This window comes from Colletes latitarsis, unplaced genomic scaffold (genome assembly GCF_051014445.1).
Source record: "Colletes latitarsis isolate SP2378_abdomen unplaced genomic scaffold, iyColLati1 scaffold0006, whole genome shotgun sequence".
NCBI classification, from domain to species: Eukaryota; Metazoa; Arthropoda; class Insecta; order Hymenoptera; family Colletidae; genus Colletes; species Colletes latitarsis.
The window spans coordinates 8,654,613-8,664,822 of NW_027488366.1; positions in this window are offsets into that span (position 1 = coordinate 8,654,613).

Below are 10,210 nucleotides of genomic sequence, written 5' to 3' on the forward strand. Positions count from 1 at the left end.
ATGCGGGCATAACTCAGACCTAACCCAGACCTAACCGGTGTTACCGACTAAAATACTGACAGAATCCAGGTTTATCGACTGCTACTGTGTGGTCCCACATTACTACGTGATTCAAATCCGAAAAAACCCAGAATCTGGCCAACAAGTATGCGAAGAAGGCAAAATCATGCGCCAGATGCGGGCATAACCCAGACCTAACCGTTGTTATCCCCTAAAATGTGGATCGAAACCAGGTTTAATCGACTGTTTCAGTGTGGTACCCCATTACTCCGTGATTCAAACCAGAGAAAACCAAGGATCTGGCCAACAAGTATGCGAAGAAGTCAAAATCATGAGCCAGATGCGGGCATAACCCAGACCTAACGCAGACCTAACCGGTTTTACCGACTAAAATACTGACCGAATCCAGGTTTAATTGGCTGTTTCAGTGTGGTACCACATTACTACGTGATTCAAACCAGAGAAAACCAAGGATATGGCCTACAAGTATGCGGAAAAGGCAAAATCATGAGCCAGATGCGGGCATAACCCGGACCTAACCCAGACCTAACCGGTGTTATTCTCTAAAATATTGATCGAAACCATGTTTAATGGACTGTTTCCGTGTGGTGTCACATTACTACGTGATTCAAACCAGAGAAAACCCAGGATCTGGCCAACAAGTATGCGGAAAAGGCAAAATCATGAGCCAGATGCGAGCATAACCCAGACCTAACCCAGACCTAACCGGTGTTACCGACTAAAATACTGACCGAATCCAGGTTTAATCGACTGTTTCAATGTGGTACCACATTACTATATGATTCAAACCCGAAAAAACACAAGATCTGACCAACAAGTATATGAAAAAGGCAAAATCATGAGCGAGATGCGGCCGTAACCCGGGCCTATCCTAGACCTAACCGGTGTTATCCTCTAAAATATTGATCGAAACCAGGTTTAATTGTCTGTTTCACTGTGGTACCACATTATTACGTGATTCAAACCAGAGAAAACCAAGGATTTGGCCAACAAGTATGCGGAAAAGGCAAAATCATGAGCCAGATGCGGGCATAACCCAGACCTAACGCAGACCTAACCGGTTTTACCGACTAAAATACTGACCGAATCCAGGTTTAATTGGCTGTCTCAGTGTGGTACCACATTACTACGTGATTCAAACCCGAAAAAACCCAGGATCTGTGCAACAAGTATGCGAAGAAGGTAAAATCATGAGTTAGATGAGGGCATAACCCAGACCTAACGCAGGCCTAACCGTTGTTACCGACTAAAATACTGACCGAATCCAGGTTTAATTCACTGTTATTTCGTGGTACCACATTCCTATGTGATTCAAACCCGAAAAAACCAAGGATCTGGCCAACAAGTATGCGAAGAAGGCAAAATCATGAGGCAGATGCGGGCATAACCCAGACCAAACCCAGACCTAACGGGTGTCATCCTCTAAAATATTGATCGAAACCAGGTTTAATTGACTGCTTCAGTGTGGTGTCACATTACTACGTGATTCAAACCAGAGAAAACCAAGGATCTGGCCAAAAAGTATGCGGAAAAGGCAAAATCATGAGCCAGATGCGAGCATAACCCAGACCTAACCCAGACCTAACCGGTGTTACCGACTAAAATACTGACCGAAACCAGGTTTAATCGACTGTTTCAATGTGGTACCACATTACTATATGATTCAAACCCGAAAAAACACAAGATCTGACCAACAAGTATATGAAAAAGGCAAAATCATGAGCGAGATGCGGCCGTAACCCGGGCCTATCCTAGACCTAACCGGTGTTATCCTCTAAAATATTGATCGAAACCAGGTTTAATTGTCTGTTTCACTGTGGTACCACATTATTACGTGATTCAAACCAGAGAAAACCAAGGATTTGGCCAACAAGTATGCGGAAAAGGCAAAATCATGAGCCAGATGCGGGCGTAACCCAGACCTAACCCAGACCTAACCGGTGTTACCGACTAAAATACCGACCGAATCCAGATTTAATTGACTGTCTCAGTGTGGTACCACATTACTATATGATTCAAACCCGAAAAAACTAAAGATCTGACCAACAAGTATATGAAAAAGGCAAAATCATGAGCGAGATGCGGCCGTAACCCGGGCCTATCCTAGACCTAACCGGTGTTATCCTCTAAAATATTGATCGAAACCAGGTTTAATTGTCTGTTTCACTGTGGTAACACATTACTACGTGATTCAAACCAGAGAAAACCAAGGATCAGGCCTACAAGTATGCGAAGAAGTCAAAATCATGAGCCAGATGCGGGCATAACCCGGAGCTAACCCAGACCTAACCGGTGTTACCGACTAAAATACTGACCGAATCCAGGTTTAATTGACTGTCACTGTGTGGCACTGCATTACTACGTGATTCAAACCCGAAAAAGCCCAGGACCTGTACAACATGTATGCGAAGTAGGCAAGATCATAAGCCAGATGCGGGCATAACCCAGACCTAACCCAGACCTTACCGTTGTTATCCTCTAAAATATTGATCGAAACCAGGTTTAATTGTCTGTTTCAGTGTGGTACCACATTACTACGTGATTCAAACCAGAGAAATCCAAGGATCTGGCGTACAAGTATGCGGAAAAGGCAAAATCATGAGCCAGATGCGGGCATAACCCAGACCTAACCCAGACCTTACCGGTGTTACCGACTAAAATACTGACCGAATCCAGGTTTAATTGGCTGTCTCAGTGTGGTACCACATTACTACGTGATTCAAACCCGAAAAAACCCAGGATCTGGCCAACAAGTATGCGAAGAAGGCAAAATCATGAGCCAGATGCGGGCATAACCCGGAGCTAACCCAGACCTAACCGGTTTTATCCTCCAAAATATTGATCGAAAACAAGTTTAATTGTCTGTTTCAGTGTGGAACCACATTACTACGTGATTCAAACCAGAGAAATCCAAGGATCTGGCGTACAAGTATGCGAAGAAGGCAAAATCATGAGCCAGATGCGGGCATAACCCGGACCTAACCCAGACCTAACCGGTTTTATCCTCCAAAATATTGATCGAAAACAAGTTTAATTGTCTGTTTCAGTGTGGTACCACATTACTACCTGACTCAAACAAGATAAAACCAAGGTGCTGGTCAGCAAGAATGCGGAAATGCAAAATCATGAGCCAGATGTGGACATAACCCATACCTAACCTAGACCGAAACGGGTTTATCCTCTAAAATATTGATCGAAACCAGGTTTAATAGACTGTTTCAATGTGGTACCACATTACTACGTGATTCAAACCAGAGAAAACCAAGGATCTGGCCAACAAGTATGCGCAGAAGGCAAAATCATGAGCCAGATGCGGGCATAACCCAGACCTAACCCAGACCTTACCGGTGTTACCGACTAAAATACTGTCCGAATCCAGGTTTAATTGACTGTCACTGTGTGGCACCGCATTACTACGTGATTCAAACCCGAAAAAGCCCAGGACCTGTACAACATGTATGCGAAGTAGGCAAGATCATAAGCCAGATGCGGGCATAACCCAGACCTAACCCAGACCTTACCGTTGTTATCCTCTAAAATATTGATCGAAACCAGGTTTAATTGTCTGTTTCAGTGTGGTACCACATTACTACGTGATTCAAACCAGAGAAATCCAAGGATCTGGCGTACAAGTATGCGGAAAAGGCAAAATCATGAGCCAGATGCGGGCATAACCCAGACCTAACCCAGACCTTACCGGTGTTACCGACTAAAATACTGACCGAATCCAGGTTTAATTGGCTGTCTCAGTGTGGTACCACATTACAACGTGATTCAAACCAGAGAAAACCAAGGATCTGGCCAACAAGTATGCGGAAAAGGCAAAATCATGAGCCACATGCGGGCATAACCCAGACCTGACCCAGAGCTAATCGGTGTTATCCTCTAAAATACTAACCGAATCCAGGCTTAATTGACTGTAACTGTTTGGTACCACGTTACTATGTGGTTCAAACCCGAGAAAACACAGGATCTGGCCTACAAGTATGCGGAAAAGGCAAACTCATGAGCCAGATGCGGGCATAACCCAGACCTAACCCAGACCTTACCGGTGTTACCGAATAAAATACTGACCGAATCCAGGTTTAATTGGCTGTCTCGGTGTGGTACCACATTACTACGAGATCCAAACCAGAGAAAACCAAGGATCTGGCCAACAAGTATGCGGAAAAGGCAAAATCATGAGCCACATGCGGGCATAACCCAGACCACACCCAGACCTAATCGGTATTATCCTCTAAAATACTGACCGAATCCAGGCTTAATTGACTGTAACTGTTTGGTACCACGTTACTATGTGGTTCAAACCCGAAAAAACACAGGATCTGGACAACAAGTATGCGAACAAGGCAAAATCATGAGACAGATGCGGGCATAACCCAGACCTAACCCAGACCTAACCGGTGTTATCCTCTAAAATATTGATCGAAACCAGGTTTAGTTGTTTGTTTCAGTGTGGTACCACAATACTACGTGATTCAAACCCGAAAAAATCCAGGATCTGGCCAACAAATTTGCGAAGAAGGTAAAATCATGAGCCAGATGCGGGCATAACCCAGACCTTACCCCGACCTAACCGGTGTTATCCTCTAAAATATTGATCGTAACCAGGTTTAATTGTCTGTTTCAGTGTGGTACCACATTACTACGTGATTCAAACCAGAGAAAACCCAGGATCTGGCCAACAAGTATGCGAAGAAGGCAAAATCATGAGCCTGATGCTGGCATAACCCGGACCTAACCCAGAGCTAACCGGTTTTATGCTCTAAAATATTGATCGAAAACAAGTTTAATTGTCTGTTTCAGTGTGGTACCACATTACTACCTGATTCAAACAAGATAAAACCAAGGTTCTGGTCAACAGGAATGCGGAAAACGCAAAATCATGAGCCACATGCGGGCATAACCCAGACCTAACCCAGACATACCCGGTGTTATCCTCTAAAATATTGATCGATACCAGGTTTAATTGTCTGTTTCAGTGTGGTACCACATTACTACGTGATTCAAACCCGAAAAAACCCAGGATCTGGCCTACAAGTATGCGAAGAATGCAAAATCATGAGCCAGATGCGGTCATAACCCAGACCTAACCCAGACCTAGCCGGTGTTATCCTCTAAAATATTGATCGAAAACCAGGTTTAATGGACTGTTTCAGTGTGGTACCACATTACTACGTGAATCAAACCCGAAAAACCCCAGGATCTGTCCAAGAAGTATGCGAAGAAGGTAAAATCATGAGTTAGATGAGGGCATAACCCAAACCTAACGCAGGCCTAACCGTTGCTACCGACTAAAATACTGACCAAATCCAGGTTTAATTCACTGTTATTTCGTGGTACCACATTCCTATGTGATTCAAACCCGAAAAAACCAAGGATCTGGCCAACAAGTTTGCGAAGAAGGCAAAATCATGAGGCAGATGCGGGCATAACCCAGACCTAACCCAGACCTAACGGGTGTCATCCTCTAAAATATTGATCGAAACCAGGTTTAATTGACTGCTTCAGTGTGGTTCCACATTACTACGTGATTCAAACCCGAAAAAACCCAGGATCTGGCCAACAAGTATGCGAAGAAGGCAAAATCATGAGCCAGATGCGGGCATAACCCGGACCTAACCCAGACCTAACCGGTTTTATCCTCCAAAATATTGATCGAAAACAAGTTTAATTGTCTGTTTCAGTGTGGTACCACATTACTACCTGATTCAAACAAGATAAAACCAAGGTGCTGGTCAGCAAGAATGCGGAAATGCAAAATCATGAGCCAGATGTGGACATAACCCATACCTAACCTAGACCGAAACGAGTTTATCCTCTAAAATATTGATCGAAACCAGGTTTAATAGACTGTTTCAATGTGGTACCACATTACTACGTGATTCAAACCAGAGAAAACCAAGGATCTGGCCAACAAGTATGCGCAGAAGGCAAAATCATGAGCCAGATGCGGGCATAACCCAGACCTAACCCAGACCTTACCGGTGTTACCGACTAAAATACTGTCCGAATCCAGGTTTAATTGACTGTCACTGTGTGGCACCGCATTACTACGTGATTCAAACCCGAAAAAGCCCAGGACCTGTACAACATGTATGCGAAGTAGGCAAGATCATAAGCCAGATGCGGGCATAACCCAGACCTAACCCAGACCTTACCGTTGTTATCCTCTAAGATATTGATCGAAACCAGGTTTAATTGTCTGTTTCAGTGTGGTACCACATTACTACGTGATTCAAACCAGAGAAATCCAAGGATCTGGCGTACAAGTATGCGGAAAAGGCAAAATCATGAGCCAGATGCGGGCATAACCCAGACCTAACCCAGACCTTACCGGTGTTACCGACTAAAATACTGACCGAATCCAGGTTTAATTGGCTGTCTCAGTGTGGTACCACATTACTACGTGATTCAAACCCGAAAAAACCCAGGATCTGGCCAACAAGTATGCGAAGAAGGCAAAATCATGAGCCAGATGCGGGCATAACCCGGAGCTAACCCAGACCTAACCGGTTTTATCCTCCAAAATATTGATCGAAAACAAGTTTAATTGTCTGTTTCAGTGTGGAACCACATTACTACCTGATTCAAACAAGATAAAACCAAGGATCTGGCAAACAAGAATGCGGAAAAGGCCAAATCATGAGGCAGATGCGGGCATAACTCAGACCTAACCCAGACCTAACCGGTGTTACCGACTAAAATACTGACCGAATACAGGTTTATTGACTGCTACTGTGTGGTACCACATTACTACGTGATTCAAATCCGAAAAAACCCAGAATCTGGCCAACAAGTATGCGAAGAAGGCAAAATCATGAGCCAGATGCGGGCATAACCCAGACCTAACCCACACCTAACCGGTGTTATCCTCTAAAATATTGATCGAAAACCAGGTTTTATGGACTGTTTCAGTGTGGTACCACATTACTACGTGATTCAGACCCGAAAAAACCCAGGATCTGTCCAACAAGTATGCGAAGAAGGTAAAAAGATGAGTCAGATGCGGGCATAACCCAGACCTAACCCAGACCTTACCGGTGTTACCGACTAAAATACTGACCGAATCCAGGTTTAATTGGCTGTCTCAGTGTGGTACCACATTACTACGTGATTCAAACCAGAGAAAACCAAGGATCTGGCCAACAAGTATGCGGAAAAGGCAAAATCATGAGCCACATGCGGGCATAACCCAGACCTGACCCAGAGCTAATCGGTGTTATCCTCAAAAATACTAACCGAATCCAGGCTTAATTGACTGTAACTGTTTGGTACCACGTTACTATGTGGTTCAAACCCGAGAAAACACAGGATCTGGCCTACAAGTATGCGGAAAAGGCAAACTCATGAGCCAGATGCGGGCATAACCCAGACCTAACCCAGACCTTACCGGTGTTACCGAATAAAATACTGACCGAATCCAGGTTTAATTGGCTGTCTCGGGGTGGTACCACATTACTACGAGATCCAAACCAGAGAAAACCAAGGATCTGGCCAACAAGTATGCGGAAAAGGCAAAATCATGAGCCACATGCGGGCATAACCCAGACCACACCCAGACCTAATCGGTGTTATCCTCTAAAATACTGACCGAATCCAGGCTTAATTGACTGTAACTGTTTGGTACCACGTTACTATGTGGTTCAAACCCGAAAAAACACAGGATCTGGACAACAAGTATGCGAACAAGGCAAAATCATGAGACAGATGCGGGCATAACCCAGACCTAACCCAGACCTAACCGGTGTTATCCTCTAAAATATTGATCGAAACCAGGTTTAGTTGTTTGTTTCAGTGTGGTACCACAATACTACGTGATTCAAACCCGAAAAAATCCAGGATCTGGCCAACAAATTTGCGAAGAAGGTAAAATCATGAGCCAGATGCGGGCATAACCCAGACCTTACCCCGACCTAACCGGTGTTATCCTCTAAAATATTGATCGTAACCAGGTTTAATTGTCTGTTTCAGTGTGGTACCACATTACTACGTGATTCAAACCAGAGAAAACCCAGGATCTGGCCAACAAGTATGCGAAGAAGGCAAAATCATGAGCCAGATGCTGGCATAACCCGGACCTAACCCAGAGCTAACCGGTTTTATGCTCTAAAATATTGATCGAAAACAAGTTTAATTGTCTGTTTCAGTGTGGTACCACATTACTACCTGATTCAAACAAGATAAAACCAAGGTTCTGGTCAACAGGAATGCGGAAAAGGCAAAATCATGAGCCACATGCGGGCATAACCCAGACCTAACCCAGACATACCCGATGTTATCCTCTAAAATATTGATCGATACCAGGTTTAATTGTCTGTTTCAGTGTGGTACCACATTACTACGTGATTCAAACCCGAAAAAACCCAGGATCTGGCCTACAAGTATGCGAAGAATGCAAAATCATGAGCCAGATGCGGTCATAACCCAGACCTAACCCAGACCTAGCCGGTGTTATCCTCTAAAATATTGATCGAAAACCAGGTTTAATGGACTGTTTCAGTGTGGTACCACATTACTACGTGAATCAGACCCGAAAAACCCCAGGATCTGTCCAAGAAGTATGCGAAGAAGGTAAAATCATGAGTTAGATGAGGGCATAACCCAAACCTAACGCAGGCCTAACCGTTGCTACCGACTAAAATACTGACCGAATCCAGGTTTAATTCACTGTTATTTCGTGGTACCACATTCCTATGTGATTCAAACCCGAAAAAACCAAGGATCTGGCCAACAAGTTTGCGAAGAAGGCAAAATCATGAGGCAGATGCGGGCATAACCCAGACCTAACCCAGACCTAACGGGTGTCATCCTCTAAAATATTGATCGAAACCAGGTTTAATTGACTGCTTCAGTGTGGTTCCACATTACTACGTGATTCAAACCCGAAAAAACCCAGGATCTGGCCAACAAGTATGCGAAGAAGGCAAAATCATGAGCCAGATGCGGGCATAACCCGGACCTAACCCAGACCTAACCGGTTTTATCCTCCAAAATATTGATCGAAAACAAGTTTAATTGTCTGTTTCAGTGTGGTACCACATTACTACCTGATTCAAACAAGATAAAACCAAGGTGCTGGTCAGCAAGAATGCGGAAATGCAAAATCATGAGCCAGATGTGGACATAACCCATACCTAACCTAGACCGAAACGGGTTTATCCTCTAAAATATTGATCGAAACCAGGTTTAATAGACTGTTTCAATGTGGTACCACATTACTACGTGATTCAAACCAGAGAAAACCAAGGATCTGGCCAACAAGTATGCGCAGAAGGCAAAATCATGAGCCAGATGCGGGCATAACCCAGACCTAACCCAGACCTTACCGGTGTTACCGACTAAAATACTGTCCGAATCCAGGTTTAATTGACTGTCACTGTGTGGCACCGCATTACTACGTGATTCAAACCCGAAAAAGCCCAGGACCTGTACAACATGTATGCGAAGTAGGCAAGATCATAAGCCAGATGCGGGCATAACCCAGACCTAACCCAGACCATACCGTTGTTATCCTCTAAAATATTGATCGAAACCAGGTTTAATTGTCTGTTTCAGTGTGGTACCACATTACTACGTGATTCAAAACAGAGAAATCCAAGGATCTGGCGTACAAGTATGCGGAAAAGGCAAAATCATGAGCCAGATGCGGGCATAACCCAGACCTAACCCAGACCTTACCGGTGTTACCGACTAAAATACTGACCGAATCCAGGTTTAATTGGCTGTCTCAGTGTGGTACCACATTACTACGTGATTCAAACCCGAAAAAACCCAGGATCTGGCCAACAAGTATGCGAAGAAGGCAAAATCATGAGCCAGATGCGGGCATAACCCGGAGCTAACCCAGACCTAACCGGTTTTATCCTCCAAAATATTGATCGAAAACAAGTTTAATTGTCTGTTTCAGTGTGGAACCACATTACTACCTGATTCAAACAAGATAAAACCAAGGATCTGGCAAACAAGAATGCGGAAAAGGCCAAATCATGAGGCAGATGCGGGCATAACTCAGACCTAACCCAGACCTAACCGGTGTTACCGACTAAAATACTGACCGAATCCAGGTTTATTGACTGCTACTGTGTGGTACCACATTACTACGTGATTCAAATCCGAAAAAACCCAGAATCTGGCCAACAAGTATGCGAAGAAGGCAAAATCATGAGCCAGATGCGGGCATAACCCA